We start from the raw sequence: 27,312 nt of genomic DNA, 5'->3' as shown, positions 1-27,312 counted from the left end.
TATATTGATCAGTCAAAAAATGGAGTACGGGTTTTCTTGCATTTCTTACAAGTTTCAAGACCCAGGGATCCCAAAAAAATAAAAAAAGGTAGGGTTTAATATTCATACGTACGTAGGTACGTCTGTTGGCGTGTTTGAAGCTTAATAACATCGGACTGGAATACTAATTTTGATGAAATTTTGTAAAGACTCGTGTATAAGGGGGCAATTTGTTGGTAAAATTTTAGGGTCTATATCTCCAGGGGATAGACAAATTTTTGGCGTCAATTTTCTCAAACTTTTGAAAACGTATTCCCACTTTATATTAAACTCAGTATACACGCCTATATTACCATTTTTTGTAAAAAAATCTTGCCTCAAACTTCCCCCTTCCCTAAAAATCCAACATCTTTTCACTTATTGCATATTCTTAACCGAATTTTTTTACGTCTTCCTAGGCACAGTAAACGTGCAAGTGACCCAAAAAAATACCTTTGAGGTGGGAAAGCCGATCAAATTTTATCAATTCTTTTAATTTTTTTAAAAACTTGTTCGGTTTATTTTCACGTATCATTAATTTTCCACAATATAAGAATAAATAATCAATGCTAGGAAAGTACTACGACTTTGTCGTCACCTTTTTTTGTCATCAGAAGGCCATGTTTATAATCTTGCGATATAGCGTTAAAAATTTCAAATATAAAAATATAAATATTTTTAAAAAATTAGAAGATCTTGCTTTACCCTACTACCACTTCATTCCCATTTTAATTTTATTTTTTCAGCCACACCCATAGGATGTACGTAACGCCATCTATCTCAATATTCTAAGCTGAGATTCAAGGGGTGAATTTAAAATCTATAGAACAGTTCAAGGAAAGAAGGAATTATTAATATAGGGAATGATTTTAAGAAAGTGAAGTGATAATCTAACAGCAGAAGGTCCGTGAAACAAGATAAAATAATTCCAACCGATGTATTACGATATTTTCACGTAAATGTCATCCGTTTCATTCAAAACTTCTACGGGAGAAAAGAGCACCACAGTATCAATGATAGAAGCGATCGATTATTATCAACCACTTTTCAATCGATCAGCAGAAAAATTGAAGAACAACAGATTTTGTTTTCCTTCAGAACCTAAAGCGCTACCTTATGCTTCTTTAAGGAAAATCCTCGCCAGTTCTCAAAATCATACGGTATATAGATTTATAAAACTGAATTTATGTTTACAATTCTTCTGAACCGCCTACATAAGTGAATTTTAAGTATAAATAACTCGAGATCTGGGCAGCGATCATACCGACATAAGATATCGTTGCTTGGATTAAATCGTCCCGAAAACTTTTGAAGATCATTGAAACTCATTCCCAAAACGAACATCCTACAAGATCACCATCTCAAATTAATAGTTAGAGATAAAAAAATGATACGAATTAATGAAGAAAAATATTAAAACTTAGATGAAATAACAAAATTTCAATACAAAAAATCTTAAGAAGAAAATATACGAGAGAGAGAGAGAGAGAGAGAGAGAGAGAGAGAGAGATAAACATAATTAATCTTTATAAAAAGACAAAGTAGTTGGATGGCCATTATTAAAGCGTGCAGGTTTAGTTAATTTGTTAAAAGATGGTGAAAAGATTGGAATATAAAAAATAAATGTAAGACGTAAATATTCTAATTTTTAGAGTTCAGAAAGTTTGGCATGAAGCAGAAAGGAAGGGTTGAGTAACATCAAACCATCAAATGACTGACGACTCCAGAAAAAATTACAGTTTTTATATATTCTTTTGTCACTATTTTTCCCCCTATGAAGACATCGATTATTTTGGTCATTAATCTATATGCGAACAACTGAGCGTTGATAAACTTCAATGATTTATAAGAATCCATTTATTAAATTTAACTTTCAATGTAAAATATTTATTTAATTAAGTTTAGCTCCTTGTTTTTCTATCATGAAATACCGTGAGATTTAAAATGTATAATAAAATACTTAATTGCACGGCGATAGAATTTAACATGTTGTACAAGCTCCGATCTATTATTACTGCATAAATATTTTTTTATCTTAATTAAGAAAAAATTGATATTTTGCATTCTATTATTTAAAACAAGCGAATATGTAGAGAATTATACAGATTACTTATGTATTATTATTATTACTCGCTATCTCTAGTAGGTATGTAATTTGAGTGGTGGCACACATAAAATTGCTTTTATAACCAACAACTTTAATAATATTATTATTGTTGTGGAGCATTGCACTGTAAAAAGAAAAAGAAGAAGCGATATTAAACCGAATCGAGGACACGTCCATCTCATCTCAACTCGTCTCATAGTTTCCAAAGCAGGAACGTTTCATCTAACTAACCAACTGTCATCAAACCAACTCGAAGACAAAAAACGCACTTCGTATTACTAATCCTAACTCTATTTGGTAATTACTTGATCATTTCATTATTTTGCCATGATGTCATTACTACTACATATATGAATTGTACATATCACAGATAAAAAAAGACATAAACATTTACCGTTTAATAAAATAACTACAAAACGATATACGATAAACGTTTCGAATTTCCCAAAGATATTTAAAAATATCCAACTTCTGCCGAAGAATTTTTTCCATCCTTATCAAACACTTGATTAGTTTGCGCTTTAATGGCTTATCCCTTAATAATTTTATACGTTCACAATACTCTTCATTTATATAAAACCGACTTTTATCCGATTTATGTATTTCTAATTATATTTTCCCTTTACCGTTTTTATTTTCTAGACTTCTTTCAATAAATAGATTAACTAACGTAGGAAAAAAAAACAATTCCAATTTGTGGGTAGTGCTGGAACGTTCAGTTCAATTCGGTTCTATAGATAAACGGTTTTCCTTAGATTCTGTGTACGAGTTAAAAAGCCATCCGTTATTAAAGCCATATTAAAATACTTGAACGTTTTAAATTTATATTGACATACCTTAATATATTACACGAATCTGATGGTAGGTAAGAGTTTTCCTCGGAAATGTTGAATATGTTTTTTTTAATCTCTTTTGGGTGTAAAGATCCATTTCAGAATGAAACTGCCTTGAAACATTTTGATTTTTCTGCTTTAACTGTTTGAAATTCGGCAGAATACTTTCACACGTTACATAATTTTGAGAATTCTCCTTACTGATTATAAAGAAAATATCTAGTTCTCAGGCGGCTGCTTTTTATATCTGAATAAATAGTTATTAGTTGCAGTATATATATTTCGTTCGGTCGAATCATCTGAACCGGTAAAGATACATTTATCAACCTAGAAATTTTGAGGGGTTGTACACTCAATATGTTAAACGTCCTTTAAACAAACCTACAGTAACAAACTTATTTATCAAATCCGGCGGTCGTACAAAAAGCCCGATCTGGGAACGAGGTGCTGCCAGGTTAAAGTAAAAGGAAATAAATAAGAACTAAGATAAAAATCTAACTTACTTCAAAATTTGAAAAGTTTATCTACTTTGAAAACAACACCGTGCAAAACTACGCTAATTGTGCGTGCTATTTTGAAACCAAAGCGATACCCTATAACCTAGAAAAAAAAAATGTGACGCAGACCTAATATCCGGCACAATTTCAAATAAATCCATTCACAATCACTGAAATAAACAGAATTAAACGCAAAAAAAAAACAACAGAAATTCCGTTATGAATAAAGAAAAACTGTATATTTACTATAAACGAATAAATAATAATTTATTTGGATGAAATACATATTATATAAAATTATTATTATACTTAGAAAACTCAGTTTTTATTGTTCTATTCCAGATAGCTTTCTTTATTTTTCAGGAGGTTAGTTCAAACTAGTTAGTGGCTTTAACACCCGCAGTAATTTATACAGAACAATCGGATGTTGAAACGGTTATGCGGTTTCAATATCAGAAAGCTAAAACGGTTTTTATGTTATGTTATTATCGGTTATTTTTTCTCACTTTATCATTACATTATCCGCCATTAATTGTTACTTTTGTTAGTATTATAATATTTTCTAGAAGGTTCATTATTCCTGACGGTAAACATTATTTTTATTCTTCTAGTTCAACTTCTTTATATAGAATCTTATTTAATTAATTATTTCGTTGTTTTAAGATGTATTTTGATACAAAGATTGTTATCAAAATAAATGTTACGTACGATCATTACTGCGAATTCGTTATAAGTATACGATAAACAAGAAAAAAACAGAATTATCTTAACAGTAGAGGTCAAATTAAAAAAAAAAAAAATAACAGATAAATAAAATAAAGTTTAAGGCGATTCGGAACTTCGGTTAAATACTTCGGTATCATACTCCTGTAAGAAGTTAAAGAATACTCCGGTAGCATTTTTAGAATTTTTTTCGATAATTATTTTTTATTGAATGCAGTCAACCGTTCGTGGACGTTAAAAAAATGCCAACATTTATTTATTTACTCTCTGGTAACTAGAGGCCTACACCGAATACAATACCTCTTTTATTAAATTAAACGTTAATTTTTGTAGCTTGTTAAAGAATTCCAAACCTGTCGGGGATTCGAACTCGAAAACTAACCGGATGAAAGGCGTTGTCGGTACAATTCTGCTACGACGATCGACAACATTACAGTAATATGAAGCCATTAAACGTAAGATTTCCGTAAAACAATCGATAAGTACAATTTTTTTTAAATTAATCTAAGCATTACAGAAACCATTTCCAGAAAATCAATTCAGCTGTAGGTTAAAACTAATACTTTTTCCAAAACTTTAGGCGTATATGGATGTTGAACACAAAAATAAAGCTATGAACATAAAATAAGGTATGTGCAAAAGTAATTAAATCCCATGCCGGTTTAATACGAAAAACAAAGAGAGAATTGTTACCTTCGGCTTGTTCAACGAACGGAAGTCGGATACAAGCATCGCACCGATCCCAACCAAATGCAAATAATAATCAGCCGTACCCGTAAGATTTCATTCTGTTCGCTTCTGGCTTTGCACTGAACATCGTTAATATCACAGAAAGCAGCACTGACCGGTTACTTTTATACTTAAGTTGTTTTACATGAGTCCGAGCTGTAAGAAGTAACTGGTATAATTAATGTAAAGCAAAACAGATCAGTGTAACTCATTCTCCTATGAAAAACACACATATACTCTTAAACTCCGCAAAGGAAATTTAAACGATTAAATACAAATTCAAATTTGGTTAATCGTTCAAATTTTTTGATGTTATTTTTACTTTCCTGACATCATAGCTCTAGAGCTATGCCGCAAGAAGGAAAGTACGGTAAACAGTTATAAAACGAAGCACGGCTTTCTTCGACATTTCATGACCTGGAACCTCAAAAAAAGAAAAAAAGCAGAGATAATGTTCCTGTGTACGTATGTTGTGGAGCTTAATCATTTTTGACTGGATTAACCGATTTCGAATAAATTTCGCCAAAAATTCGTGTATATGGGGTAAATTTTTGGTAAAAATTTGGGGTCAATATTTCCAGGGAGTGAGAGTGTTTTTGGGTGTCCATTTTCTCGAAATTTTGCAAACATAACCACTTTATAATAAGCTATGTGCATGCGTACATGCTTATCTTACCATTTTTTTTTTTTAAATATTATCCCCCAAATTTTTCCTTCACCAAAATCGAAAAAAGCTCTTTTATTTATTGCATATTTTTTAATCAATTTTTTTTTTACTTTCTAGGCAAAGTAGTAGTGCAAACGACTAAAAAAATACTTCAGGTGCAATACTGGGGATAGGAGAGCAGATCGAAGTCAAAAATTATTTTTTGGAATTTTTTAAAACTTTCTTTTGGTTTATTTAAACTTTTAATAATAATAATAATAATTACAATAAAATTTCATCGTAATTCATCCCTACCCCCACAAAAAAAAAAAAAATCTTAATGACTCTTCATCGGTTGTACATTCTTCAATTAAATTCTTCCATTTAACATTTAAATACATGTAAATAAAAAAAATTCTTAGAAGATGATTTTGGGGGTAGGAGAGCAGAAAAAAGTAAAAAATATTGAATTTTTTTCTAGTATTTTGAATTCGGGACGCTTTACGTAAATAATTTACTTCAAACGTAAATTCGGTTAAGTGTGGATGAGTATAATTAGTATATATACGTCTTTAATTAATTTTCTCCGTTCATGTTTCAAAAAGAAAATGTTTACTAGAAAAATTGTAAATAAATATTTAAAATTTATATTCTAATTATATTCCAAAGTTGACATATATTTATAGGCAGTGGATTGTAACCGTTAAAATTATTTTTAAATTTAATTTCAGTTTTTTTAATTTTTTTAAAGAAATATTCGTTGGCTAATCTTATTTTTTTGAATAAGTAAGTATAGTAAATCGGTCTTGTTTGCCTTAAGGCCACTACTACTCAAAATTCGTATATAGTCATTTAAAGTAAGATTGTATTTTTATTAGACATATAACTAAGGACCAACCTCGGTATAGTTACTCCTGCAAGAATAGTAGTCTATTGCTTGAGTAGCAAATCGCGTGCTGTTCGTTTAAGAATGAAGAATTTAGATGAGACTACAACTGATATCAAGAATAATACTTCATATATACGTATATGAATCAAACCCGCATTTAAAATCTTATACGTTCTGGTTTAAACTCTTATATTTAGCATGACATTAAATTACATATATGATTGTTGTAAATCATTTTCAAGTGAAAAAGACAAGAGGATATTCTCCTATATGTGGTAGTAATAGTTTATCTCCTACCTTTATTTTTATAACTGTATATTTATAATGACCTAAATTTCGTGTTTCATTTAAATTACTATTACTGGGGAAAAATATTATTACGTAATTTCACTAGTAGAGTAATTTTTGTGTGCAGACTAAATATCGAGGGAAAAAATTAGCTATGTGTTGAAAACTGCAATGATATTTTTATTTTATTTTTTATTTTTTGTTTCCTTACTCTCCCCGACCGGATATCCATTTAAGTATACTCAGTCGGGGAGAGTGTCCTTCTACTCAAAGGGGGCGTCCCCCACCCACCGGCTTTACATCCGGCACGGCAGGTTGGCCCCCCCGGTCTTGGATCTTTTGTTTTATTTTTTGCCTGCCTCTAATTCCCCGCGTTAGGGCCAAGGTCCGGCGATGCCTTCCCCCAGCCCCTCCGCAGGGAACCTGGTCTCGGTCTTTACGCCTATGCCTCTAACCGACGGTACCCACCCCACAAAGCGCCTAGACGCCCTTAGGGAGACACACCGCCGGCCGGGACTCGGTCTTTTCTTTTATTCCCATCTCCCCTGGAGTTCTCCCCCTTCGCAGGAACCCGCATACCAGGGCATACGGGCCCTCCACGGAGAGACTGTCCAATGATATTTAGATGAAAACCAACATTCCTCCCACACTGACGATAAATCTATCTCCTTCCTACAATGATTGTGGTTACATTTATATCGTAACTAATTTATTATTTATTTAATTACATCCTTTTCAAATTATTAAGAAAATTCATTCTCGAATAATCTTCTGAACCGGTGAAAAATAAAACACTTTTTTTCTTAGGGATAATAAAGTAGAAGATTGAAATCTACCTCCACGCTCGTATAAAAAAATAAAACTATAGTAGATATATTAAAATTGTAAAACGAAATTCAGAACTCACATTCTTACGACTCGTAAGAAGAGAATTATCCCTCTAATCAAGAAAAAATTATATCCTCGTTCTTATAAATGCCCATTTATAGAAAAATAATACAAAGACGTTCAAATCCAACGGCTAGCGTAGTAAGAGTGGACTGAATTTAAACCTTTAACCTTATAATAACATTTGAAAATCGTCCCCGTTAAATTGATGTAAAAAAAAGATCAAAATACAGTAGACCCCGCTATAACCCCCCTCACAATAATAATGCGGCCATCCGAAGACAACTGTAATACCCGCCTTATAGACTAACCGCATTATTTCGAAGATAAACACTGTTAATCCAGTTAATATTGTAACGATTAAAATATAACCGAATGTTACAGTTAAAAAAGAGAGAAAATTATGGAATAAAATAAAATGTAGAAAAATAAAGATACAGTACTGAGTATGTACCGATCGTACAGTACGAGTACTTACGTTTCTGTAGCTGGATTTCTTTTCGAAAAAGTAAACTACGGTAATTGTACAATCTTTTAAGCAGTTTTCATTATAGCCTAATTGAAAATACAACACTGCAGTAATCGATTTGTATTCAAAATACCGTAAAGTAATATACAATGATACTTTAAATAAAACACGTTACTACACTAACACAACGCACCTGAATGTATATAAGACTTAACACTTACATTTTAAGACAGTTATTTGAAAAAGTTGGAAGTTATTTTCGTTTGCTTGAAGTTTATATTTTTTACGTGCAATTTCACAGAGCAAAATGTATGAGCGTATTTATTTAATCTGTTCAATTCATCACTAAAATTGTATTCGTAATTAGAATGCATATTTATATAGCTACTAAAAAGCAAAATATTTTTATATCTTAAAACAACTATTTTTTGGGGAAAAATCCTTTTACACGCGTCGTAACTGTATCCGCGTTATTTTGAACCGCTTTGTAGTGAGGTCGAACCGTATTAGAGAAGTACTATGCTTTACGGCAGGTCCTTTGCCCCACGTTCTCTCCATCCCCTCTATTTTCAGCTAAAGTTTTGACTATGCTGCAGTGAGAAAAGTACGGTAATCAGTCAAAAAATGGGGGTATGGGTTTTTTCATTTCTCGATCTTTTCTGACCCAGGAACCCCAAAAAACAAAACAAGTGAGGAGTAATATTCGTACGTACGTATGTGCGTTGGCATGTATGAAGCTTAACAATTTCTGATTGGATATACAGATTTTGATGAAATTTTGTCCAGAGACTCGTGTATATGGTACAATTTGTAGCATACATTTTGGAGTCAATATCTGCAGGTGATGGGGAAGAACGTTTGGTGGACCAATTTTCTCTAAATTTTGCAAATATAGTTCCACTTTATATTAAGCTCAGTACAAGCGTGCACGTTTATCTTACCATTTTAAAAACAATCTGTCCCAAAATTCTCCCTTTACCAAAAATCGAAACGTTATCTTTTTATTTAACGCATATTTTTTAACCAAATTTTTTTTAATGTATTCCTAAACGTACTGTAAGCAATAAAAAAAAAACAAAACAAAATTGGGGGCAATACTGTGGGTACGGGAATCAATAAAGTTTAAAAATATCGATTTTTTTGAATTTTTAAAACTTTTTTTATCGCATGATAATTTTACAATAAAACTTCACCGTAAATTACCCCACCACAAAAAATAAATCTTAAGTAACGTTTTTCATGTATATTTATTTTTCCACTGTATAAAAATAAATAACCCATGCCAGGAAAGGATTACGACTTTGTTGTCAGATTTTAAAAAAAAATTAAATTAAATGTACTCTATTCTCAAACAAACCGGCCAGAAAAATTAAAAAGTTAAACCAGGTTACAAATAAATACTCCATTCAGGATGTAATATAATTATAGATTATATAAATCACGGCAAGAATAATAGATTTGCTATTCCAGGGTACAAAAAAAGGAACTACTCCTGGATCTGCCGTAAAGAATCAAAGGAAAACCTTTTATCATAACAACATTACAAAGAATAAAAATATAAAGAAAAAAGAGAACGGTTATTTAGTCCGTCCATATCGATATACAAGATTATTTTTTTATGAAATAATAAACGATGTAACTATACTAAAATAAGTAAACTTGATACATAACAAATTAAGAAGGCTTCTTAGTAATACTTGTATACATATTTAAGTACATTTAAATAGATTTAAGTATTACATTTTAGATTAAAATATATGTAGAGAAAATAATAAATATTTAGCAATGATATTAAACTTACCGATAAGATGTTTCAAAGCGTAATACTAACTCCGATTTTAACGAAAACGAAATCAATTTAACGTGAAAATTTATCATATAAAAACCGTAAATTTTTTTTTTTAATTAAAAAATTTTTTAATCGCAGCGAAAACGTTTTCAATAGATCTTTATTAAATGAGTAGACGATTTAAAATATTTTGTTTTTAATTATGAAATACTTAAACTCGCTTCTGATCATTGTTTTGTCAATTTAAGGACCATATAAATGAATACTTTTGAAAAATACATATTTCTTTTAGTGCTGTTATACTTTAAGACATTTACTGCTTACAGCCACGATAGAATACTATATATATATATATATATATATATATATATATATATATATATATATATATATACTTCGCTTTTGCTAGATTTGAGTATAAATATAAATATAATTTGTGTTATATATATATATATATATATATATATATATAACACAAATTAATTGAACACAATTGAAAGTTTTATAAAACATTAAAAAACTGAACATTACGGAACTTCACAAAATTAAACTTTCCCTTTTTCCCTATTTCGCTTTTCCTCCTTTTCAATTTTCCCTTTCTTCCTATACCCCTTTTCCCGCGCGTAAATCGGTCCAATAGTTTTTTAGACAACGGACACACACCCGAACATTGCCTTTTATATACAAAAGAAGAAAGTCTGTATGTATATTTGTTTGTTCGTTTCATAAATATCTCAACACCGGCGCTACCTAGCGGGTCTATTTTTCGCAAAAATATTTCTTTTCACGTAACTAATACATATTCTGAATACGAGCCAAGTCGGACTATAAATGCAATCTTTCCAAACGTCTCAAACCCAGCGCCATCTAGCGGGTCCATTTTTGCAGAGGTATTTCTTTCCATGTAACACGTATTCTGAATATGAGCCCAATCGGACCATAAATAATTTTTTTTGAAATATTTCGACCCCAGTCCCACATAGCGGGTCCAAATTAATTCAGAAACCTTCGCGGGCGTGCGCACAACAACTCATCAAAGTTTCACTGCAATCGGATGAATGGTGTAGGAAAGCATACGGGACAAACAAACATTCATTTATATATATATATATATATATAAAAGATATATAATGATATATTCCACGAAACGTCAAACAATCTGGAAACTTTTATAATTAAAATTTAATAAAAAGTGAACGATACAAAAATAAAAAATAAACCTGAAAATTCATAAAGTTCAACTGAGAATTATAAATAAATAAAAGAAAAATTATAATAAAAAATGTTTAAATTAAGAAAGAGCTGCTGAATGAAACTTACTACTTTTTTTAATATCATTAACTGAAGTAAATTTATTATTTTTATTTAACTAGTTTTTGCGTCAAGGACAAACATTATATCATGGTTTTTAAGTTATTACGTCATTTTCACGACAGCAAACCGATCTCTAAATAAGCAATAATACTTTCACACCGTATTAACACTTAATAAAAACAAAAGAAAAATCGTATTTAGTAAAAAAAAATTCCAAAGACACTATAATGAAGTATTAATATTTCAAAAAAAGATTTTTAAAACTTTTACGTTTCGTACGAAGTATCCTTGTTAATTAAAAGTATAAAATATATAATGGAATTTATTACAAATAAACCGAAGTGGAATTTTATAATTAACCGCTAGTAAAAATAGAGTTAATTTTATTGTTATACAGAGCATGACAATGTTACCGACTCCACCGTACAAATTAGATTATTTCTTTAACAAAAAAAATCTTAAGTATGCCACAATAAAACTTCAAATATATAAATCGCATCGGTAAGATAGGATGAGGGAGTTACAGAACAACCGATGCAAAACGATTACAAATAAAGTTTATAACCGACTTAATTTAATTAGGTTTTACTAATATCGCTTCAAATTTTACTTGATGCGCGAACGTTGTGCTTAATTTATTATTGTTACGATTAATTGTTATTACTATTAATAACTATAAAAATGAAACTCCTTTAGAATTAATCGACTCCCTCTTAATTCCTTCTCTGACGCCCTTCAACACCATATAACCCTCACTTAACGTTACGAATATATCGGATTACAATTAGTCGACTTAAATGTAACAAAACAAAAAAAATTTAGTAATAACAATTTTCATAAAATTTCCAATACTGCACCTCGAAATAGAAAACTATTAATTTGGGTTGATAAATTGACATTTTTTTTAATTTAAAAACAAATTTAATAAATCGATTTTACAAGGTAAAATTAAACCATTTAGAAAATAATATGCGTGTACAAAGCGTAAAAAAAATAAAATGTCAAACCGGGTAGATTGCGGCAATTTTATGAGACGATAGTATACTGTGAAAAGAATGGACAAAATTTTGAGCGAACCGCCCGCAATTAATTCATTTTTAATTAATCTATTAAAGTGTATTCGGATAAAAAACAAACAAGTCTTCCGTTAATCTAAGCCGAAAGGGTTTTTCTAATTCTCTAAGCGAAAGTTCTATTTAATAAAAATAAATAATTGCGAATAAAAGTTTTAGAGTACTTTTTAAAAAACATTCTAACAATTTTTTTTTTCTTCCTTTATCTGATCGGATCGATACATTTCTCCATTCGTTTCTAATCTATGCCGCCTCGTCATACCTCTTGCATCCTATATTTTCCGTTCGATGTAATAACTCAACCTTTATTTAACCTCTCCGCGTTCTTCTAGAAGCGAGTTCATTAACCTCGGATCTTTTACGTATTGCCCATCGGTCTCAACCCTTTAAAAAAAATAATTCTACTACAAACTTCTCACTTCTCAAACTCGCCAGAAACTTCATCTATCAAACCGAACCGCTTGAAAATCACAAAATACGATTTGAAATTTTAAGTAACTTGTGTAATTCTGAGAAAAATATCTAGTCGAGTTATTCCTCAATATTACTTCTCGTAAAACGGAGGGAAATGCAAAGGAAAAGGAAAATATTGTTCTTAAAGAAGTAACTTACCGATAAATCAACAAATACTAACAATCGATAGATAAATTATAAAAATAGGAAAAATGATTTTCGTATCTGTGAAAAACTTTACCGACGAAAACTTTTATAAAAAAGTTTATATTCGTATATTACAGAACTTAATGAAATAAAAAGTAAAAAGAATTAAAAGTCATTCCTTGAGGTATAGAAATTCATTACTCACAAATAGACAATTAAATCGCGTACGGTTAACTGCCGACACAAAAATCGATCTTTTGATTGTATTTTTGGATTCCGGCCAGAATAAGCCGTCTCATCCGACTTCCCGAGTAAAGTTCAAAGACCCTTCGTTAAACTGTAAAATACCGTTTTACTTGCAAGAAGCAAGTAATACGATTTTAGATTTAGAATGTAAAAAAGAAACCGTACCCGCTAACTAAGCGATCTCCGCAAGTTACTTTAAAAATGCTAAACCAAAGTAAAAACAAAATGTTATAGTCGCACATCATGGAAAAAAAATAGTTTTTAGGCACTACTTCAAACTCCATGAAAACAAAACCATATTCTACGGTGCAGTGAAATCTTGATTTTCATTACTTTTACAATATTTAATAGCGCATCGTAAAAAATCTCTAGGCAGACCAAGAAGATTCCGAATAGTATTTGGATTATCGATATGAATTATTATTAAAAACGGATATGGCTGATTTAATACTAGTTAAGGATTTATCAACAAGAGTCCGAATTTATGTGTGAGTGTAGGTGTATTCATTAAGACTTCAACCGTTACAGGTTTATTTTGATAATTTTTTTTTTAATAAACTAGTACGATCATTCCGACAATGTATCGATTAAAGACCCGTCGTTAATCATTTCCAAAATAGAAGCCGATAATTTCATCGTTATCATAATCGTCTGCAGTTCTGTCGGACGGCTCTTTCTGTTTCCGTCCCGAGCCTTCTCCTTGTCGCCTTGCATCATTCTGCTTCACGATAACATCCGGCCTCGCGCGACTAGGGTAACTCGAGAAACCGACGACAAATTACATCGGGAAATAATAATCGCCTATACGGTCCCGTCTCAGTCCGAACAGATTTCCATTTGTTTGATCCGCTCGAGAAGGCGTTATGCGGTAAGAAGTTTAACGGTAACGAAGACGCCAAAAAATCCGTTAAATCGGCTCCGACATCAAGATTTCTTTGCGGCAGGCGTAAATAGTCTGATTCAAAGACGGGACGAGTGCATTAATGTTGCCGTAGGTTATGTTGAAAAGCGAAAAAGATATTACATCGATTAAATAAATGGTTTTAGCTGCGCAACGATTTGTCATTAAGTACTGAACGACACTCGTAAATGAACTTCAAAGGCTACAGATAGAAGAAAAACGGTTAAAAGGAAAACAATTTTTTTCTATACGTTTGGAGAGCGCTTTTATTACGATAATTTTTTATCGACTAAATATTTATAGAGGAAATAATTGTTGAGATTAAAATAGAATCGAATTCCGAAATACTTTTTCGTAAAAAATAAACCCAAAATTAAAAGAATTACGTAATTACAGACTCAGCTACGATTTGCAGAAATACAGCTCGAACATCTTTTTTTTCTAAAAATTAATTCTATAAAGTCTATCGATACTGTGACAGAGGAAATATCGAATCGATCTCCATAATAAAATGAATTATCTACAGATAGAGATGAAGATATCTACCTATTAAACAGGCCGGAAAAGATTGTACATTACAGATATAAATATGGCTTAGCGCAATTGTAAATTAAATAATGGTTAAGAAGCGATTGTTTTACCGCTTATCGATCCTGGTTACACCAATCGTAAAATATTAATAAGAGAGGAAACTTTCAGCAATTATGATAAATCGTAATTTTACAAGTTTCTAAAGAAAGCTAATATTATTATTATTATCTGTAATAAAATATGATTTTATCGCATAAACTGAAAATTAATTCAGAACGTTTAATATACCAAAATAAAACCGATTAATTTAACTTTAAAGTAGAAAACTTTATAATGGTTCGACATACTTTATGCGAATAACAAGAATAGTGCCGGTAAAGAAATTGGATAAAAAGATACAACGGGATTTCAAACTTGAAACCTGAACTATTAATAAAGTAAATAACAATTGCAGTTTTAAAAAGAACGAACGATTCGATACTATTTTATATATCATAATGACGTTTGATGATATCTATAACTCGGTAATGCTTGTATAAGGCAGGGAAAAACTTTGGTGTTATTTCCAAAAAGGTTTTCTTAAATGTGAGAATTTGGTAAATCATTAGTAAAAATGTAAATCTTAAAAGAAAACAACTCCGAGATATGAAATATATTTTTACCGTCGTAAACACTAAACCGATTTTAAGGGATTAAAAAGTAATGTTCCCAATTTCATCCTAGGCAGCTGAAACAAATAGCATAAAGTTTTCTTAACTATTGAAATGATGCAGTAAAACAATATCAATGATGATATGTGAAATGTAAAAAAAAATACGTTTTTAAAAAAGAAGGTGAAGGTTAATCTGTGGACTACTAAACAAATAATTAAGGAAGAGACTAGGAAAGCCTAGGAATATAGGGGATACTATTGTACGGGTCTGAAACAAGATGAATCGGCTAGAATATCGGATGAAAAGAGAATGTCTGCCGAAGATTACAAACAAGGGAATGGGGTAAGAAGGAAGAAAAGAGGTATTAAATGATAAATTGAATTAAGGTCGGAGAATACTAAGCGACTGACGTAGAATCGTGAAGTATGAAGACATGTAAAGCGAGGAGCTATCAAACATGATGTATAAGAACCTGCCTGAAGGGAACACGATTGGTCGACCGATTACAAAAACTCCTCTTGTGGAGATTTGACGGATCGGTTTACAGATTTCTATCGGATACATAGATATAAGTTCCTTCTTTAACAAATCCTGAATTCCGCTTCAAAGGAAAAATAATTTGTTGCGGTATATACTCGTATTTTAACCGATCTACTCTCAAAATCATGTCAGCTACTGAAAGATGTTAAAATGACGCCACAAATAGAACCAGGACGGCCGATCCAACTCGCATAATGCTGACAAAGGAAGAAGGAATAAGGGATAAAAAAAGGGAAGGGAAGATAAAGAACAAGAAATAGACCGATTACTCCTGATCGCGGAGTAACCTCTTTAGAGTTATCGCACCTTTGAGGTCGAGGTCTGTCTACAAACCGATCGACCGTTCAAATGACTATAGAAGTAGCCCGACCCGCAAAGGGTGCAGCTCAACCGCTTATCGGATAAACTCAAGTCCTATAAATCGTCCTAAAACAATATAAACGATAACCCCCAAAATTTATAAAGTTGTTTGGCAACATAACCGCAAAACGGGGATTCTCTAAACCAGCTACACATAAGTTTTAACCGATAATAACCTATAAACAGTACGATTAAAAATCTAAGCTTATCTATCACGCAAGGATTTTAATATTCCATACTCTGCTTTATTTGAAATCATCTTTTCGACTCGTGTTACACTCGATGTTAAGTTTCAACAATCATTTACAATTTACTGAAAATAGCGCAAACGATCTACTAATTTGTTTTATGTTTTATCGGTGTCGATTTAAATAAAAAAGAAAACGATTTTCACGAAGATCGCTGGTAGAATGTAGTTTTGCAAATAGCATAAATAAAAATAAGCCGTCCGTTTACAGACACGTTATTTCACGAAAGAAAATTAGAAAACGTATACTAAACCTTATTATTTATATAAGAAATAAGTAAAGAGAGTGTTTTGATTTTGTAACAAAAAATAATTTTTAAAAATCACTCGATAAAATTTTTTGAATATCTGATCGATTTAAAATCATCTTGAACGACATTTATCTATTATTGTTTTTCAAGACGATAAGGTTCACGTTCAGAAAAACTGATATTCGGTCAGTTCATCAACAAAGTATCAGTCGACAAAGTCGGTTATCTCAAAGCATTTTAAAATACATAAACGATAATAACGAAGCTAAACAAACCTAAATCAAAAAATTATATTTTTACGTGATAGTCACGGCTTAGAATTTTAAAACGTAAACACGCTTTACATTTAAATACTTAACGTAAAATTGATTTTTATTCTTTTAATTAATAAAACGTAATCGATATAATAGACTGCGATCTGCAATTCGATACGGTTTGAAAAAATAAAAAATTAAAATCGGTAAAGATTATAGAATAATATTATCTTTCGTAATAAAATATTTAAATTTAATGATAGTCGAGCGAGACAGGATAAGCAAGTTATAACGTGTATTACGTCGAAGCGGTCGCCTAAAAGTACGTAATGAAAAAATAAAATCTCTCTAGGGAGAAAATATTAGCTCGCACAGGAAGAATAAAAAACACAACAAAGGCGGTTAATACGAAACTAAAAATAGATACTCGACAGTAAATTCTCTTTGCGTGCGTGTGTTGTGCATATATATGCGTGTACTAAATCGATGTCGCGACAGAGGTCCTGCGTAGGGTTAAAACAGACCGCAACATAGACCAGACGTTAGTAAATAAGAAGAAAAAAAAAATATGGAAAACAAAAAAGTAACGACACCGATAAACCGCAAAGTAAAAATAAATTCAAAATGTTACCATCTACTACGAACTTATAATACAACGTTATATTACAAACATATACGGTGCATTACAATTTACCGCAAATAGAACTGTATTAAAAATGTTAATATCACAACAAAAATAAAATCTTTCATTTACGGACAAAAAAAAATTACAAATATACATAAGTATATGTAAATATACATAACAAACTCTACCGAATAATCGGAGTAATTTTGTTATAACAATATATATTTCATTTTATAACATCTTTCAACGCCTCACGACCGACCAATTTTGAGACGTTAAAAACCGCTTTATAACACGGATTTACAAAACAAATAAGGAGACAAAAGAATGCCGACGTTTAATATTAAACAAGAGAAGTATTACATCCGATTATAAACCAGGTCTTCTAATTTAAAAACAAAAAATGACGGCATCTAATTTAGATAATACGTATATGCGGTTGGTTTACTTAGCTTTGGAAACTTCTAGTTTTCCATCTATTTTATTCAAACATCTTTAACCGATCATTATCGGAAACAAATTATTATTTAGTATATAATAATTTTTCATTCGTAGTACTTCGGTAGCCAGAGGGAGTCTTTATTTCTTTTTCTGTTTAGCTTCCGGAACCACCGTAAAGTATTACTTCCAGAATGAATGAGGATAAGTATGAATATAAATGAAGAGTCTTGTACAGTCTCAGGTCGACCGTTCCTGAGATGTGCGGTTAATTGTAATCCAACCACCAAAGAACACCGGTATCCACGATCTTGTATTCAAATCCGTATAAAAGTAACTGCCTTTATCAGAACTTAAACCTTGGAACTCTCGACATCAAAATCAGCCGATTTGCGATGACGAGTTCACCGCTAGACCAACCCGATGGGATAGCCAGGGGGAAGCTAATATTAATATAACTTTACAGGCGAGACTATACCGATAAATCCGCCTATCATACATTCGTGTAGTTATTATCGATACCGCGTACATAACGCATTATGTAAAAATAGTTTCTTAAAAAAAAACTTGTGTATTTGTTAAAACCTGAAAGACACCGTGTTAATAAAGCAAAAACTATTTTTGATTAAAAAAAGTATCATTTTAAATTAAATTTAAAATTATAAATAAAAGTGTCTTTATTATTGAAATTTTTCACTGAAACATTACACGAAGCCGACCTCGAAAAATTGTTCGAGATCGAAAGAAGTTTACTATGGAAAATTCACGATTCAAAGATAACACAGGAAGGATACAGGTTGAAATCTGACAAGGAAATCTACCGAAATCAAGAAGACCTAGAAACAGTTATAAGGAAATGAGGTTAAATTTCTTGGGGCGTACGATCAGGATGAACCCAGATTAATTTGACAAGCTGTGCATAGTGAAAAGCGAATCAAATTACCTGAAACAGATGGAAAAGGATCTCTAAAGGATAGGCTTAAAGAACAGGACTGTTGCGAAATAGATAACTTCCGAAGAAAGATTTACGATATAAAAAGCTGTATGGCAAAAAAAAAAACAAGTGAGTAAAAATTAAACCGTGCTGAAAAGAAATGTAAACGAAAAAAGAAAAGAAAAGCAATTAGAAAGGAATGATTTTTGGGATCTTAAGTCGGCCTTTTTGCATAAAAAACAATTGTATTATAAACTATTTAGAGACCATTTTAAGGCGGTCTTACAAAATTTACATTTGGAAAATTACATTTTCAAAAAATACATAATTACCCTTCCGTATTCGGTCGTAATAAGTGCAGCTGTGGATAGGGTTTGAATTTGAGTGAAGGTGGTAAAAATTGTTTTTTTTTTTTTGTTAAATTTTCATTTAAGAAAGAACTCTAAAAGCGAATAATAAAAACCTTAAGAATTTTAGAGCGAACAAAATGAAAAGGCGTTTGTTCAAATACGAGTTAAAAGAAGCCGCTTATAAAATAAGTTATTCCGGCCAGTGTATGCGGTCGATAATCTCCCGAATAAAGATACAAAAGAAAATCGATGAAAATTTAAAACGACTTTGTTTCACGTAGTTCAATATATTTTTACCGATTATCTTAACAATATAAATCCATTAAAAAAATTATTAAATCGTAATTAATCGATATCCAGTTTATTTTGACAAACCGCGTAAGAGACCGAGATAATTTGAAGATTAACAGAATCGATAAGACATTTAATAAATTTTACAAAGGAATACAGAAATATTGAAAGATATAACCTTTACTATTAATTAATAAAAAGGAGATATTAGCAACCGCTAATCGTTAATCTGTATAGAGTTAATATAATTTTCTTTAAATACTGTTAATACAAAAAATACCTCGTGAAAACAAGAGCACCACAAAGATGTCCCTGTCTTCAGATAATCAAAGCGACAGAATATATGTAATCACAGCCGTAATAGAAGTATTTTTTTTGTTTGCAAAAGATAATAGCGATAAAAACATCAAGAATAAAACTTATAAAATTGAAAACATAATTCAACTACAGAAATAACTTTGTACCCGAGCTGATTTCTTCTAAAATACGAATTTTTTATACGGCTAATAAACAATAATTCAGTATAATTATTATCAATAATTAAATATTACTACCGTTATTGTCCGAAGGGGTAATTAACTAAGAAAATTTTAATCGGCTGTTCAATAAATATAATTTTCTAACTACTCTTTTGAATTTACAGAACTTTAAAAAAGTTTCATTTTGGCAATTTCCAAGATTATTAAAGATTTCTCAAACGATTACAAAATATACCAAACAAAAATACGGGCAGTAAAAAAATTACGTATAAATGTTTTACAGAAATCAAAGAGTAAAAGATTACAATTGTATACACACCATATACCAAATTATTGACCTATCGCGTCAAAAATCTCCGAAACAAGAAAAAAATCAATTCCCTTTTTAGCCGATCTCCGTGGCGGAGCGGTAGCGTCTCGGCCTCTCATCCGGAGGTTCCCGGGTTTGAAACCCGGTCAGGCATGGCATTTTTCATACGCTACAAATTTCCATCGGCTAATGACCAAAGCAGTTGACGCCCGTAATCTCAACAAACAAAAAAAAAATCAATTCTTTATCGTAAAACTTTAATTAAAAATGTAACAAATTCGGATGTAATAAAAAGTAGATTACGTTTTATGTAACTTATATTTTATTAATTAAATTTAAAAAAATGTTTACTTGTTAATCTATTCTTTGGTACTGAAAACAATTACAATTCTTCTGTGAATGGGGTTATTTATTTAATTTTAAAACGTTGTAATGAAATTATCCACAATAATTTGAATCCTTTATCGTTTTGTCTTAAAATCTCTCACGATATTTCAGAAGGAATAAAGAGCCTTTCTATGAATGAGCAATATATCCTGTGCGGCCACTACGTAATTTTAAGTTTGAAGAAAGATTTATTAGAAAGAACATTATTACAGTTGTATCATTTTCTATCAATTAGCGGTGCTTTAATAATTTCGCCACGCATTTTATAATTACGTATAACTGCTAATAGACAAAATAGTAAATTATAAGAGGAAAGTAGGATAAATATGATTTAAAAGATTAAAACAAGATGCCGTATTAAACAATAATGATAACAATAGCAATTTATTTATTTGTATTTCTGTGCAGTAGGACAGCTACAGCTACCTAAAGCCTTTGTGTATTACACAGTATTACATAAAAACAAATACAATAAATATAAGTTAACAATTTAGATATAAATTAAAAACACAAAATTTTAAGTATATACAAATCGAAATATAAAATTTTTATATTCGTACATTTTAGATTAATATTAATTACAATTCATAAAAATTATAGTCGTAATTGGTGTTTTAATTATGTTACACAATTTATTATTATTATATTAGTATTTGCATATATATACAAAATTGCAAATAAACATGTACACATATTTAAAAATGCACATAATTCAGAAAACAAATTTAAATAATCCAGTTTAATAACAATAATAATAATAATTATAAATTCAAAAACAACAAAAATAAAAGTTAGAGTTTTCATTATGGTAATTATTGAGTGATAACATTAATAAAAATTTTATTTAAACGTAAGTAGTAGAACATCACATTTTCACAGTTACATCTATCTCCTTCATCAAACTACAATTGTATTATAATTTAATTAGAATTGCTGATAATTATACAACACTATCAATATATAAATATACGTGCAGGGAAAAATAATCACAAAAAAAATTTATATCAGTATCATACAATATTAACTGTTTTTAATTATTAAAATATTTATTTATTTATAGAAAATGCTTTTAATTTACATAACTTAACTACGGACAAGCAGAAGAAGGTCTGTGTAGTTCTGTAGTAATCCAGTTTTATAGCTTATCATACCGGAGTATAACCTCTTGAGTCTAATTTATCGTATTTGTTTACAGCAGTTAAACTGCATCTCTCTGCGGGTGAAATAACTTGCGTAGAGTAAACAATAGAACAAAAGTTTCTAATATTGCGTCCGGGTATTCGTAGCTGTATTTCGTTTTCCGTAGGATACTTTATGGAAAAACAGTAAATCAAAGTATTCTCTTCGACATACGAGAGATGATAAATTATGAAGCGACTTAAGCTGTTGTTTGCCAAGATGTAGAAATTTAAATTTGTGAGAAAGCCAAGATAGAAAGTCCTTCTGAATGGATTCGATGTATAGTCTCTTCGAAAATTCCAGGTTGAGGTGGAATATTCAAGCCGGCTTCGAACAAGTGACTTGAAGAGTAAGACGCAAGTGCGAGGATCAACAAAAGGTCTCGCAATCCATTACAACAGACCAAAATTTCTCTTCGTTCTACTCACAATCACGTCTGCGTGTTTAGAAAGGTACAGATTGGAGTCGACGAGTATCCCTAGATCGGTGACGGAGTTTACAGTAGCGATAGGAAGAGAATTTATTGTATAATTAAAGCAAGCAATATTAGTCTTACGGGAGAACGAAATATGTTTTATCTTTGAGAAATTTAGCGGCATGTGATTTCTCATTGCCCGGCGGTAAATAGAGTTAATATTATGTTGTAACAGTAGGTGATCATGTATGTTTTTAATCTGCAGAAATATTTTAAGGTTATCGACATACATACTCAGACCAACGGAGACGGATTCGGTAATGTTACTGATAAAAAGCAGAAACAGAAAAGAGCCGTGGTTGGAACCCTGTGGAACTCCAGAGATTGCGGAGAATTCTCGATGGGAAGTACACCCACCAAACCTAACAGCAAAAGTTCTGTTATTCAAGTATGAAGAGATCCACTTCACAAGACGCTCGCTGAACCCAAATACAGCCAACTTCTTTTGGAGCAGGTAATGCGGCATTTTGTCAAATACTTTTTGAAAGTCAAAATAGATAGTATAATAATAATAAAATTTAGTCTCGCTATTCGTGTAGATGTTTTATGTTTTATTTCAAGTTACGAAAGACGTGTCGAAGTCAAAACGTGATGTTATGTTAACATAAACAATACATATACAAGTTTATGTAATATAGTAAATATTATATACTAGTAATGTAAAATAAAATAATGAAAAAAAAAACCGACCTGGTATATATGTTTTACATTTCATAGTTGTTTTTACTGCCGCTTCATCTTTCACCTTCATATTATGCTATACGACATTTTCAGTACAATATACTATGTAAATCGTAAATTATGATTTTTATAATTCTATTGGAATATAGAATAATATCATAAAACTACAAATTACCTAAAAATATCAAAATAATCCATAATATAATAACAAATTAAAAAATAAACATTTAAAAGAAAAATAGATGCAAATATAAATTTTATAACAGAAATAATTTATACATCGATGAACGAATTAATCGCATATCATGCGTAGAACGTACGTACTAGAATAATTTACACGCAAACATGATGTGCAGCATAACATTAAATACAGGTATTAGATGGCAGGTAGTAGATATTAGACGAAAAAATTTCCATTTTTGAAAGATAATTATACGTTTCTGAAAGAAAGGACATTTTGGGAATTTAGATTAATTTTTGAAGAGAAGATTAAAAAGAAAAAATACTTAGCGTTGAAAGATTAAAATTATTTAAATTTTAAGGAACATTTCGGGCTTAAATATAGGGAGAGAATTGTTATTTATAACAATCAATAAAAATTATTTGTCTGTACATTAGGTAGTAGCACTTATAAGAATAAAGATGAAAAAAATAAACGATAATACAGAAAGAAGCAGTTAAGAATGATCTGTCTCTGTTACTTTTTAACTTATACATATAACAACCGACACAGGAATCGAGTGAAAAATTTGAGACCCGAGTAATAACTCTGCACGGAAAGAAATAATATAATTTAGAATCGCTGACTGTATCTCTCTCATCTTTGATTTCTCAAAGATACTTATAAAATAAACAAGACTAGAATAATAATAACGAAATGTGATAAAAAGGATGATAAATGAAAAAGAAATATTTAAAAAATAAGAACAAACTATACCCAGAAATGGAAGAATTTTATTGTAAAATTACAAAGTAAAATTACAAAGAATGAAGAAGTAATGTAGATCTAAATCACAATGGAAAGAAGAAATTTTATGGAAAAAAGAACTTGTAGTTAAAAAAATCAGACAGAAAATTACGAATTATTTATTAAATCTTGAAAATTACGGTATTGGTTTGCCTGGCATTTTTCCCGCCACCATCCCATTCAGTCACCCTAAAACATAAGACCGAATGTCTGTGCCATAAACGGCTACTAAGCCACGAAACAGTTTAGCGACCAGTATCCTAACTAGTTCCTAGAGCTAACCTAAAAGCGTGAGCGGATTAAGCGTGGTACCATACACCACTCGCTTGCGTGTCCCACCGCCCACATGTCATATATCACTAAAATGGGTAGGCGCACCCCGTCAACTACTAAAACATATATGACTAATCAATAATTAATTTATCTCGTCAAAGACAGCAATTCGCTGCCACGTCTAGGGCGCTGAATGCCAGCAAGTACGTGTGCACCATTAAAGCGCTTGGAGCCTTAATCTGACCGGTAACCAGCCATATCTCTTGGTTAGCTTCCTACAGAAGCGTGGTAGGAGTCTTTTCCCTAAGGTAAACTACTGATGTTGGTTGAACAAAGCAACCGCATCAAGGAACCCCACACGGTCCGACAGTGCAACTCTCGCCGCTTGTGAGTGACCAATTTTCCCCTTGACCCCTAAGTTGCAGGGTAGCCTGAGTTCTAGCCCCCCAAGAGTTGGGCAGTCAAAGATCTGATATGTTCGTTCGACTGGACTTCCCCACAGACGCACAGCTCATCAGCTGCCAGGCAAAACCGAAACAAATATTGGTTTAAATTCACATGATTGGAGAACACTCGCGCTCCCATTGCCCTTAAAAACAAAGGAAAGGCGTACCATCCTCCCAGATTCTGTATAAATCTATACAACGACCTTCCTTTAGTTGTGGCGTGTCATTCTTGCTACCATGCTTCCAGCGGGAGGCTATAAAGACTCCTCCGCAGGCGGGAGATGGGCAACTGTTCGAAATTTAGAAACGGTGCATTGAGATCACCGTTCCGCTTTGGTACAGGCTTGGCTCAAAACAGCATCCCAAATACCTCGGTCTCACCACCTCTTCGCAATCCCAACATGGCCGCCCGAACTTTCACCACTAAATCGATTGGGAGAGCCTTTCCCAATACAGTGGTAGCCTCGTAGGAGGTTGTTTTAAAAACATCAGAGCATACAATTAAGGCTTTGCGCTGGGCACTCCTTAAATTTTGAATAAGTGCTCGAGGTTCTTCCAAACTATGCGTCCAAACGGACGCCGCGTAAGAGATCATACTTTCGAAGACACCTCGGTACATCATGTACAAATGACGGCCCGACAACCCGTAATCCTTCCGAGCAATCCTTCTAAGATTCTGCATCACAGAGTATCAAGGATATCGTGTGATGAACAGTGCCCACACTGAACACGTATAGGAAAAACTCTTTGAGCTGCTGTAAGTAAAACTTAAAACTTTAAAACCCCGATATTCATTTTGAAACACGGTATTGTATTATCCAGCTTCTGTTAACTTAATGATAAAGAGATGTATAGAAAGCGAAATCATTAACACACAGACTGGATTACACAAAACAGTTAAATAAGGATGTAGAATAAAGTACGGATATTGAGGTAAAGATTACCAAGAAACAGAAAGTAACGGAAACCAGTTAACTGAATAATTATTCCAAAAATACAACAAAAAATTGTAACAAAATTTTATTAAAATATACGATAAAAAATTAAAAACAAATTTTCTGGAGCTAAAACGGTTCATTTAATCTATGTGATATTTCTTTCACTTTTTAACATAATCTCCAATAACATTAATAACACACTTGTTCCACGTCTAAGTCAGCTTATTTATGCCTGCTGCAAAGAAGTCTTTGTCTTGATGTCGGAACTAATTTAGCACATTTTCTTTTATGTCGTCATTGCCATTAAAATATATTACCGCGTAGTTTGATAAATCAAACAAACGATGTGGCTGAGTCAGGACTGTATAGCAGGTGAAGTAGTACTTTCCGAAATGCAATTTGTCGATGGTTTCTCGAGTTACCTGAGCCCTGTGAGACCAGGCGTTATCAAGAAGCAGAATGATGCCTTCGCGTTGAGAACCAGGGCGGCGATTTTTCAACATGACTGGCTTCAATTTGTCGATAAGCATGTTACAGATTAGTATGTGCTTTTTATTGTTCATTATCTTCTAGGAATCGATAAAAACCTTTGCACTCCAAAAGTTTGTCATCATGATTTTTCCTTCTGATGGTCGGGTTCAGAATCTTTTCTTGACAGATGAAGTAGTCGTAAGCTTCCGCTCCATGTTCTGTTTTTTTTTTTTTATTCCAGTCATCAATGAAGAATCTATGTCTCATCACAAGTTGGAATACTGTGCAAAAGAGGATATTATTTCTGCTGAACTGTTTTAGCTCTGTTCACATGCGAAGTTTTGTCTCCTTATCTGTTTGTCTGTCAACTAACTCTCTCGAAACCCATCTTCAGCTTGTTTTACAGTACTTGAGTTGCTGGTGTCAATGTTATGAACTGAAGCAACTTACAAGTAATTATTCAACTACAATCTCAACTGTAATCCGTAGGTCTTCTTGGATGAGAGTCTATGTTAATTTCAAGAGCAGCTGAAAGCTGCTCTTGAAGGGAAGTTTCAGCTGAAAGCTGAAACTTCCCTTGGGTATCCAGAACGGTGCTCGTCAGTCACGTAAGTACAATTTCTGCAGTTGATACAACTTTGTCCGTATTATTTGGTCTTACAAGAGTAAATGTTAACCGGTTTTTCAACGTCGAAAGTAAAAAACGGATCAGTGCATGTTGTTACTAATTAGTAACTAATTCGCAAAAAAAACTTCAAGAAGACCCACCATGAGGTTATAAACAAAACAATTTTACTCAAAGAGCTAAACAAAAGTCATCACAGAGTTACCTGCTACTTGTTCTGAGTGTCATAACCCTCTTACTAAATGTTTTGCCTCTACAGCTATTTGTGTCTTCTAATTATTGAATCACCCTCGTACATGACAAATTATTTTTTACCGTCGAGTTATTTGACTAGTTTGAAGCGTTCTTCATTTTTATATGTTCTGTGCTAATCTTTTAATATTGAAATAACTACTACATATTCAGTCGTCTGTTTTTATACTGTAATCATTGCCTTTCTCTATAGTTTTTAACCTGCTACTATCAAAGTAATATTAGTACTATCAAAGTACTAATACTAAGTATTAATACTTAAGTATTACTTACTATATTAATTACTATACTATATTAATTACTTACTATATTACTATATTAATATTATTATATTACTATACTATA

The 27,312-nt window shown here is 31.6% G+C and overlaps 1 protein-coding gene across 9 annotated transcripts in view; it reads right to left on the bottom strand.

The window, feature by feature from the left end:
* osp (myosin phosphatase Rho interacting protein outspread) overlaps positions 1–27,312 on the bottom strand; it is a 679,682-nt gene that overhangs the window by 432,871 nt on the left and 219,499 nt on the right. Inside the window, exon 1 of one of the 9 annotated variants that reach the window (XM_075364983.1) lies at positions 9,889–9,999. The exons of the other annotated variants lie outside the window; for them this stretch is intronic. The gene's annotated coding sequence lies outside the window, so the exon portion shown is untranslated. Of the gene's footprint in view, positions 1–9,888; positions 10,000–27,312 lie in introns of those variants that run through there. 9 annotated transcript variants of the gene reach the window in all.

Source organism: Lycorma delicatula, chromosome 4, assembly GCF_047948215.1.
Source record: "Lycorma delicatula isolate Av1 chromosome 4, ASM4794821v1, whole genome shotgun sequence".
NCBI classification, from domain to species: Eukaryota; Metazoa; Arthropoda; class Insecta; order Hemiptera; family Fulgoridae; genus Lycorma; species Lycorma delicatula.
The sequence above is the reverse complement of the archived record's forward strand: the minus strand, read 5'-3'. Positions and strand labels throughout refer to the sequence as shown.